Raw genomic sequence first — 10405 nt, 5'->3', positions numbered from 1 at the left:
TGTCCCAACCAGAACTGCATTCTCTCTGTTACCTCAGGGTCTCTGGGATATAGCCTGCCTTTGTATAAAGATGTGTGTTGAAGATTTACTGGAAGGAAAGCAAATAACAGGGCCCATGAGTAACATTTGATGTGGTTTGGGTGCTGCAAGGGTGGGCAGCTCAGCTGGAGGTGTTGTAAGAAGGGCCCAAGCATCACATCAGCCCAGTCGTGGGTCAGTGTTCCTGCTGAGCAGAGTGCTGGGAGTGAACAGGGAGACTGGAGCTGAACACGAGCCAGCAGTGTGCCCAGGTGGCCAAGAAGGCCAATGGCATCCTGGCCTGGATCAGAAATAGTGTGGCCAGCAGGACCAGGGCAGTGACTGTCCCCCTGTACTCAGCTCTGGTGAGGCCACACCTTCAATCCTGTGTCCAATTCTGGGCCCCTCAGTTCAGGAGGACATTGAGGGGCTGGAGTGAGTCCAGAGAAGGGCAACGGAGCTGGTGAAGGGTCTGGAGCACAAGTCCTGTGAGGAGCAGCTGAAGGAGCTGGGGGTGTTCAGCCTGGAGAAAAGGAGGCTCAGGGGTGACCTTATTGCTCTCTACAACTCCCTAAAAGGAGGTTGTAGCCAGGTGGGTCCAACCTCTTCTCCCAGTCAGCCTGTGACAGGACAAGAGGACACAGTCTTAAGCTGGGCCAGGGGAGGTTTAAGTTGGACATTAGGAAGAACTTCTTCACAGAAAGGGTGATTAGACAATGGAAGGGCCTGCCCAGGGAGATGTCACCGTCCCTGGTGTTCAAGGAAAGACTGGATGTGTCACTCCATGCCACGGTCTGGTTGACAAGGTGGTGTTGGGTCACAGGGTGGACTCAATGATCTCAGAGGTCTTTTCCAACCTCATTGATTCTGTGATTCTGTGATTCAGCTTTACAGAGTGCTTTCTATAAAAAGCTCCTTTTGATGTCTCTCTCAGCTTCATTCTGCTCATTTTTCATATGAAAGCTAAAACTTTCTTTCCCTGCAATTCCTCCATTTTACATCAGTTTGCAGCACAGTGAATTAACTCTTCCAAACCAGGAGTCGATAACGTCTTGCTTCAGGAGGTGCCTAATCACTGTGATGAATTATCCTAAAAAAAATGAGAGACCTTTACAGATGACATTTTCATTTGCAGTGAGTTGAAGATGGGTTTAGCAAACAGCTGCTTTCCACAACAGCCAGGATTAGTCATCTTACTCTTACATCAAGCATAAAGTCGTTATTTTATATGGGGAATTATGAAAGAGCCAAATAATTCTGGATTATTGATTTATTTGTCTGCTGGGAGGTTGTGAGTGAAAAATCTTTTGCTCTGTTGTTCTTAATTCAGATGTCATTAGTGTAGAGGTTACTCTGGGATCACTATGAAAGAAATTGATATAATGCCCACTGTGCTGCGAAATATGCTTCTTTCCCAAATAAAAATAAATGGAAGTTAACAGAATAAAATGTGATGTTTGGTAACTTAGAAACCAGAATGTTTTTCAGGAGCAAGATCAATCAATGGCTGCTATTAAAACATGGCTTAAGACCTTGTAGAATTGCACTTGATACTTTAGACATAAACAGCCTAACCATAGTGTAATCAGTAATTATTACCCCTGTCTTCTAAAGGATCTATTTGCACTTACTTTCTTTGAGTATCATCATAAAGAAGCTCAATTTTATGTGTGGTATAAATATACTTTTTCTGATTTCACAGTAATTGCATGTGGTCGTTTAATTTGTCGCTGTGACTGAGACCTTTCCTCATTTACACTTCCAAAGTCCTATCGACTCTGTGGAACAGTAACATGTTGTGTAACTGCGAAAATTAGTGCAGGGAACGATGCTGTAAATAGCATTTGCACTAAAAAGTGAAGCATTGCTTGCCCTTGTTTATACCCCAGTAATCCAGAGTGCTTTGTAGTAATTTCTACTGTCCATTTTTCTATATTTAGAAAAACAGCTGTGTGTCTTTTGTAATAACGAATAAGAAGCTGCAGAAATCTTCCAGCTCTGAGCAGGTGTTTACAGGTTCTTGCCTCTCTCCTGATTTACGTGGTGCTAGTTTGCGTAATGGTCGAGTCACCTTCCAGCACGCAGCGTTCCGAGGTGCCCAGCTGAAGCCCTTGGATGCACCTGCCTCCCTGGATCACATCACGCTCCCGTTCCATCCCCTTTCCTGCTCTACTTTACTGCTTGGTTTAATTTCGTTCTCCTGAAGAGCAGAAACACTTTGGCTTTCTAATTTTGCTACTTCCTTAAAGAATTCCTCCTGTTTCTCTTTATGGTGGAGTAGTTCTAAATGCCCACTGATCCCAGGCCAGAAGGTGTTTTGGCCTGATCAGAGGGCCTGGATGTAGGGTCCATTCCAATGGAGCGCTCCCATTCCTTGTTTCGATATTGCTATTGCGTGAGCAACTTTGATCACAGCTGAGCTCTAGGCACAGACCTCAGCACTGCCCAGGAATCTCAGTGTGAGCTAAGAATTTAAAGGCATTTTAAGAAATGTTATCCAAATTCTTCTGATGTCAGCATAAATTAATATGCAGAAATGAGAAGGAGGATTTTGTGTGTTGAACAGTGTTTGTACAAGGAGGCCCTTTAGTGAACACAATGACTTGAAGCAGGCTGTGGCTGCTGTACGTGTAAGGTGCCAAAGGACTTTTTTGTAGACTTTGTTGGAAAGAAATAAAAATCCCTATATATTTTTTCTTTTTTTCAGTGGAAGATGCCATTTATTTTGTAAGCAGAAAGCAGCTGTTTGCAGCACTAGACATTGAACTAGGAACTCTGTCTGTTGACTAAGAGCCTTTAATAAATTCACAATGTGAGTGCTAATGAATGAGTTGATTTTAATATGTATCATATTTCACTGTAGAAACCTCCTTATGTTTTGTCTACCCACAGTTTAATTTTATCCTCACTTGACATTCCCAGTAGGCAAGGCCAAAAGTAAACTGGGATATCCAGTACTACCAATACAGATTAAAAAAAGGAGAAAGAGAACCCTGGGATAAATCTGAACCAGCTGAGAGGACAGAGAGCTGCCTGAACCCAAAGCAGACTCCCCAGCAGGTTAGGAAGAACCACAGGATCACCCCAAAAGTATGATGGAGTGGCCAAGGTGGGGACTTGATGGAAAAAAGCACAGTGAATTTCAGGCTGAGGAAAGGAAATGTGGGAGTGAAAAACAAGGAGGATCCATTTTTCCTCAGATTGTCTGGACCCTTGCATTTGCCAGTCCTCCTCCTTGCCAGGAACGGAAGTGCCCTGTTCCCTGCTTCTTTATGCTCATTCCCAGCCTGGCTTTGTGTGGCGAGGCAGCGACGTTTTTCACTGAGGGACAAATTTGAATTCTTTGACCTTAGTATCCTAATTTCGCATTTGCCAGGTAATTAAAAACAGACAAACTTGCACGCACACGTTAAAATGCAGCAATGTATTTATGAGCGTAATTGAGCTGTGATTAATTCCTCACATTTCACTACAAACTAATAAAAAGCCATTAATGGGCAGTGAATGGATCCTGCCAGGAGCAGGCCCATATCCCCTCTGTTCTATGCAGTCTGGAGCCACACACAGTTTTGCAAAGCATGGGCTGGCAGGACAATGTGGCAATATCTCCTACCTGCGTTGCACACGTGGAAGCAGCATTGCAAGCTGTGAGAACATTGGGCATCAGAACACCACAGAGCTCTCGAGTGCCCTGCACACTCCGGCCTCCGTGCAGGATAAGGGCATTCCTTCTGCTCCCGAGACAAAGAGGAACTTGCTTTTTCTCTCCCTTTCCTTCAAAACAGAGACTACAGGGACAGAGGGATATTATCTTCTTGCTAATGGCAGCATCTCGGATATGGATTACCTCCGAGTTACCCCTCTTGACAAATAGGGCTGTGAAACCATCGCTTGGTCTCCTGGCAGGTCCCTGCCCAGGGAACCCTGAGCAGCTGCTGCCTTCTCTCCGCCACTGACCACAGGTTTCCCGTTGTCACCCTGTGCATTTGAGGGGTTTTAATCCACCTGGAGCATGGAATGTAACTGCACAGAGCAGGCACAGAAAAAGGGCTCTAAATGCCACGAGTTCGGTGAGCTGAGTTAAACACAGGAGCACCTGCCAGCTCTTCCACCACGGCCACAACCAGCTCTAGCCAAGAACTTCTGTAATACCCCTTCTGTGTTAAATATACTGATTCCCTGATGGCTCCTTGCACCATTCGCTCCTGCCCCCAAATCCATGAAATGGTATCATCCAGTTTTGCTCCTCTGACATTTGGGGAGGCAGAGAAAGGCGCAACGAGGGAGTAAAAAAAGTGTATTTTTAGTTCCTTTTATTGCCTTTCAGCACGATTGCTTTCTGGTTTCAAAGGAAACGTAACTGAAACCCAATGTGGTTTTGGAGTGAGGAAAATGTTAGATAAAAATTAGCATTTTAAATCAGGGAAATGATTTGTGAATTAAAATACTTGCTACTTGTGGCTTTGTAGAATCACCTCCCCTTTGCCTCCAGGGTAGCCAGAACAATTTTCAGGCCAAACCAATATTTGAATTCTTGTTCTTCCCAAAGAAAACTGGTGGGTGGGTTTCTGTCTAGGAGCTAAACCAGAAATTTGCCCTAGGGTTTGGCTGCAGTTCAGCTTTGGGGAGCCCACCACCCCATCTGTCCCACCAGCTTCCCCCAGTAACAGGCACAGGGATAGTGTTATACCAAAGCTGCTCCAATACCTGCTTTCCTACTGGGAGGAACATAGTCTACAGCAAATAGATAATAGTATTTTCCTTCATGAAAATACTCCATTTTCCCAAAGGAGTGATCCTCTACTTTAGATTAACAACGCTCAGCAGTATCCTCAGTTGGCTGTTCTGGCTACTACAGCCCCAAAGGAAACACAGGGAACATTCAATAAGAAAATATCCTGCAAAGAGCTTAATATTAGGGTTTGTTTTGGTTTTTTTTCTTTTTAAAGTTGCTTGTCTTTGTGCTATGGCACAGCCAACTAAGGGGGAGGTTTGTGCTCTTTGGTTTGTTTAACAAATATGAACAACACCGTCATAGTCAGCAGCTGGAGCCAGGAATGCAAGTCTACCATACCAAACTAAGCAAGGAAGGACTGTAAGATATGTTTGGTTAAAAAAAAAAAAAAAGACAGATAAAAAACTGCTTCTCAGCCTTCCCCTGAAGCCCCAGCTCTGCCTGTCCCTGTGTTTGTAACCTACAGCCTCCGTAGGGTAGGGAACAATGGCATTGCTCCCGTAAATTCACCGTAAGTTTGAGGGACTCCATTATTAAATGAAGTCTAGGAAAGGGAATTGTTTTCAGCATAATTTCCAAAGCAGAAGAATAATATGGGACGGTTTTGAATTGAGAACCAGGGAAAATATGCTGGAAGAGTCCAGGCTGTGGACGTGTTTGTTGGCTGCAGCCCACGTTCAGAGGCAGTGTTGGCCAGCCCTTGCTCCTCTGCTCACACCATCGGCTGAGGGGCCTGGTAAAATCACAGATTCTGCAGATCTAAGTCCCAGGAATGGGGCTGTGCCTTTTCCTGATGTGTTTCCCTGCACCACACCTGTTTTTGGGGCAGAATGGCTTTGGGCTGTGGTCCCTTCAACGACCCAGTGGTAGTGCTGGGATGAGGAAGGCCCAGGAAGCTCCAGAAAAGGGTGCTCCAGGGGTTCAGGCACCGTACAGAGTAGATACCCTTGAGAGGCTGAGTCCCAGGTTCCCAACTTCATCTCCCTGGGAGCACAGAGACCTCTGAGTGTTCTCTGGAGACAGAGGTTTCCCGTTAGGTGTCTGCAGTGCCCTGTGGAGGTGGTGTGAGAACCCCCAAACCTGGCCTTGCTCATGATTTAAAGTCTATTTGCATTCTACCATCATGAACCTGGATCAAAAACAAAGGAAAGCTGGGAATGCAACTTCCCATTCCTCAGTCAATGACCATGACAGAGCTCTTTGTTCACACCACCTTTCAGACCCCATCATCTCCTGATCATGATATCCTAGAAGTCAGTGATCAGGAGAAGATACTTCTGCAGGCCAGAAAACATGTAGCAGGAATTTCCATAAAGGAATCCTTCAGAAAAAAATTACCCATTATTATTTTCATAAAACCATAGAATGATTTGGGCTGGAAGGGACCTTAAAGATCATCTAGTTCTAAACCCCTTGCCATTGTGTTCATCTAAGGTATCCAGGTAGCCCTCAACATTATGGATTCTTGTTTTTAATTCTTTAAATTATTTATCCTCCTAAATTCTTTGTGAGACACACTGCAGGTAAGGTTTAGAGGTCCCACCTAACACAATGGAGGGAGGAAGTGTGAGACAAAATAGCACCTGAACCCAAATCCCAGGCTGGGGCTCTGACCACTGGACCAACTTCCTCTATAATCTTGCTGGATTATGGAAAAAAATAAACAGTTAATTTTACTAATAATCTGATAATATAGATTTTACATTATATATGTTTTATATACAGAGACACAAAAAACAGAAATGCATGCACATGTATTTCAGATAATATTTAGTCTAATGGCATTTATGCAATATATGTGTGGTTTATGTAACATTTACATTATATATACACACATATGTTTTCAAAGTGCACTATTATGACGCTTAGCTAGGCACGTTGTCTCTCACTGCAAAATTAGGATTTTATACTTTGCCCTCCCATTAATTTTTTATTGCAACCCACAGGAAAGCAGCTTCATCAGTACCTGATTTTGGCTGCCGTGCACCTACAAACGTGTGGCGTTTGTTTGCTGCTCTCAAAACGTTGCCACGCGATTGCACTCCTTTGTTTAAAGTTCTCCTCTGAAAGGTTCTCTGCGAGGGCTGTGTAGGAGGCTCTGCAGCAGGGAGGTTTGAAATTGTTTTTCTGAAAATTGTATGGAAAAGTCTGTCCTTTTCAAGGTCTTGGCCTGCGGCACAGCTATTTTCCTCTTCTCATTTTCTTTACTCCTGCAGCGCTGACTAATAGTCCCTACCTAATATTTTATATATAAAATACATAGTTGAGCCTCTACCATGTTGTAGTTCCCTCTTTAGCAGCTTTTCCTGGGCACTGAGGCATTTTCAGGGATTCTCCTTTTGCCAGGGTCAGATTCAGTGCCTTACAAACCAGCCAGTTTACAGACCATTTTTACCACCAGTACATTCCTTGTACATCCTGTAGTCCCCCAGATGTCAGCAGGACTTTCATATTTTTGGAAGATATTGATATCACCCATGTCAAAACCTTATCTTGCTCACCTGTGATGCCAAACAGCCTCACGAGGTGCTTCCAGGAACACTGACCAGCTGGCACCAGTAGAGGTGCCAGTTTCCCAGCAGAAAATTCCTTTTAGTTTTGATCACAGCCATGAAAAGGACAACCTAAGGGTTGGACTCGATGATCCTTGCGGGTCCCTTCCAACTCAGCATATTCTGTGATTCTGCGACATATACACCAAAAATTGGACACTTTCCCTTGCTCCAGGGACTATGATCCATAGAGAACTTCCAGAAATACAACTTTCTTAGTATGTTAAAAAGTTCAGATTGTGGAAAGAAGACATTTCTGAGAAACAGATTTTAGTCTTTGAAATAATTAGACTGAGCTGAACAGATTTTTGGCATTATTTGTAAGCCAGTCATTGTTCAGCCTTTGTACTTAGAAGAGCAATTATGACTCCTTTGGAAACATCCTTAGCTGAACTCTTAAAATAATAAAAACACTCCCCCATAAGACCACATCAACATATGGTTTTTGTAACGACAGCACAAACAAATCACCCACTCATCAAACATTTAGGAAGAAGACAGGAACAAATAGAACAAACAAATTTTCTAAAGATTACTTACCGTTCCTGATCAATCAGAAGGGAAAAGAAAAAAAAAAAGAAGCTGAATTGAATTTAGGAACTGCTATGGGATATAAAATGCACATAAAATATGCAAAATACAAATAAGCAAAAACAGAAAACAAACACCGTAAAGCAAAGTTTATAGACAATATGCTGTGAAGTTGTATTTTGAAAATACTGAGCCCAGCTTTACTATCCCCTCTCTGGTTTGCTTTTTAATTTGGGTGATATGACTGTCCTGAGTAAGCAAGAAAGAGATAAAGCACATCTGCACTAGGGATCATTATCAGAACATCCCGCCTGGTTTCATCACCTTCCTGGTAACTCCAGGGTGAGGCCCCCGTGGAACAAAAGCCCATGCTGATGTGCATCCCTGCTGCAGTTCCCTCTGGAGGATGCTGCTGTGTGGTGACTACATGAGTGTGAACTATTCTGAGATTCACAGATCCCTGTCCCCTTTCTGTGGCTCCAGCCAGCTTGGTAGAGGTCTTTGGTGAACACTGACAAGTCCCAAAGCACATCTATCCAGGCCTCTGGAGATCAGTGCTGACACAGAAAACACCCTGGCAACACAAACATCCACGCCTGGGACAGTCCTGAAAACATCCATGTCTTGAGAAATGGCAAAGTCGAGGTAAATGGACACAGAAAGGTTTCGAACTATAAGTCGCTGTTGATCTTACCTCACATAACATACAGAAATGTCCATGCACACACACACACAGGGCCCACACCTCTTCATAGCTCCAATTTTCTCCCCAATTTTGAGCACCTTTTAGGTACTAGTCAGGTTTTTCTGGAGCTTGGAAGGACTCTCCTTCTCCCTTGGATCATGATACGTGTCTCTCGGCTTACTGCATCTTTTTATGCAGATGGTGGAGGCTGTGCCCAACAACTTCTTCCCCACAACCTCCTCCTCTGCCAGGAGGACACACAGGTCAGTTCTCCTGTGTGACCTATGTCTGTGCAGCTCACATGTGAGCTGAGCACGGAATAATACCTGGACTGCACTGGAAATACCAGTGCAGCCTCCACACAACTCCCTGGAAAACTTCAGCCAAACCTTGGGGTACAATAAAAAGGGAGTAAATAAACTCCACATTCAAAATAGGGATTTGCCACAGAATCATAGAATGGTTTGGGTTGAAAGGGACCTTAAAGATCATCCAGTTCCAACCCCTTACCATGGGCAGGAACCTTCCAGTAGACCAGGTTGCTTAGAGGCCCCCTGTCCAACCTGGCCTTGAACACTTCCAGGCATGGGGTATGCACAACTTCTCTGGGCAGCCTGTGCTAGGGCCTCACCACCCTCACAGTAAAGAACTTCTTCTGCATATCTAACCTGAATTTCCCCTCTTTCAGTTTGAACCAATTACCCCTTGTCCTATCACTGCAGTTCCTAATGTTCCATCTGACAAATACCCAGAGGGATCCCTCTGTATGAAACTGAATTTAAAAAATAAATATAGGCAGGTTCCTCCCAGAAGTGATCCTTCCTGCACATAGGTCTGTTGGCTTTCCTTGCCCTCTTCTGACTACAAGGACAGACTGGAGAACTCCACATCCTAGTTTAGATTCCAGTTGGACAGTGGATCAAGCAAGTCTCCCACACTTCTCCTCCAAGGAACTCTGTGTGAAACTCAGTGAGAAGAGCACTCAAACACCAATGGCTGGACTGGAGCTACTGTACCTTGCTCTTACTGTTGCTGCAGCCTGTAGGACTGGGCACATGGTATCACTGCCAGGAAATAAAGGGCAGCATAAACTCAGATAGAACCAGAATGTCTTACTCATTGTCAGTGTGTTAATGAAGGGAAGAGAAACTAGGTTTCCTCCTCTAATCCTTACCCATGCCATTTTCCAGTTCAATCAGACTCAGGATTGCTGCTGCTACAGATGTTTATCTCAGAATTATGTCCCAGGCAGCTTCAGCAGATGGCACTGCCTCTGTCCTGCCATGTACTGAAAGCTCTGCAGGGCAGTGCTTGGTCTTCTTTAGTGTGAGGTGTGGCTCTCACTCTGCAAAAATCATTATCAAGCCCTTGGAGAGACCACAAGTGCTGAAGATGGTTGGTGGTGATGAGCCAGGGTGGGTAGAATACACTCACAGAAACAAATATTAACAAAAACCAGGCTGAAAATGTCTGGACATTGTCTGTCTTTGAACAGTTTTATCAGAGGCAATGGCTGCTTTCAATTTTTGTCTAACTGCATTAGTATTCTATCAGAAATCAAGATTTGATTATTTAAAAGCTGGAAAAAATTAACAGTTCTACTGGAAACAATGCTGTGATATGGTTATTTTGTTATTATTGAGCTTTGAAAGGTAACTAAATGAGAGTCTGATCCTCTGGGCAATCTCTCAAGACTTAATCTCTTTTATAAAGAAATTATTTAAATTTTATTTCACATTGCCTTTGTGAAGTTAGGGAAAGTCTTAGTGACAAATTGCAGTTACTCTGCATGTGTACAATAAGGAACACCTCTCTAGCTCATCAGTCTGTCTCCCCAGTTGCCAGGGGGCCTCAATCTTTGCAGAAAAATTACCCTTGGAAAAC

The sequence above is a fragment of the Neopelma chrysocephalum genome, unplaced genomic scaffold (assembly GCF_003984885.1).
Source record: "Neopelma chrysocephalum unplaced genomic scaffold, ASM398488v2 Primary Assembly neopelma1_76, whole genome shotgun sequence".
NCBI lineage: Eukaryota > Metazoa > Chordata > Aves > Passeriformes > Pipridae > Neopelma > Neopelma chrysocephalum.
The sequence above is the reverse complement of the archived record's forward strand: the minus strand, read 5'-3'. Positions refer to the sequence as shown.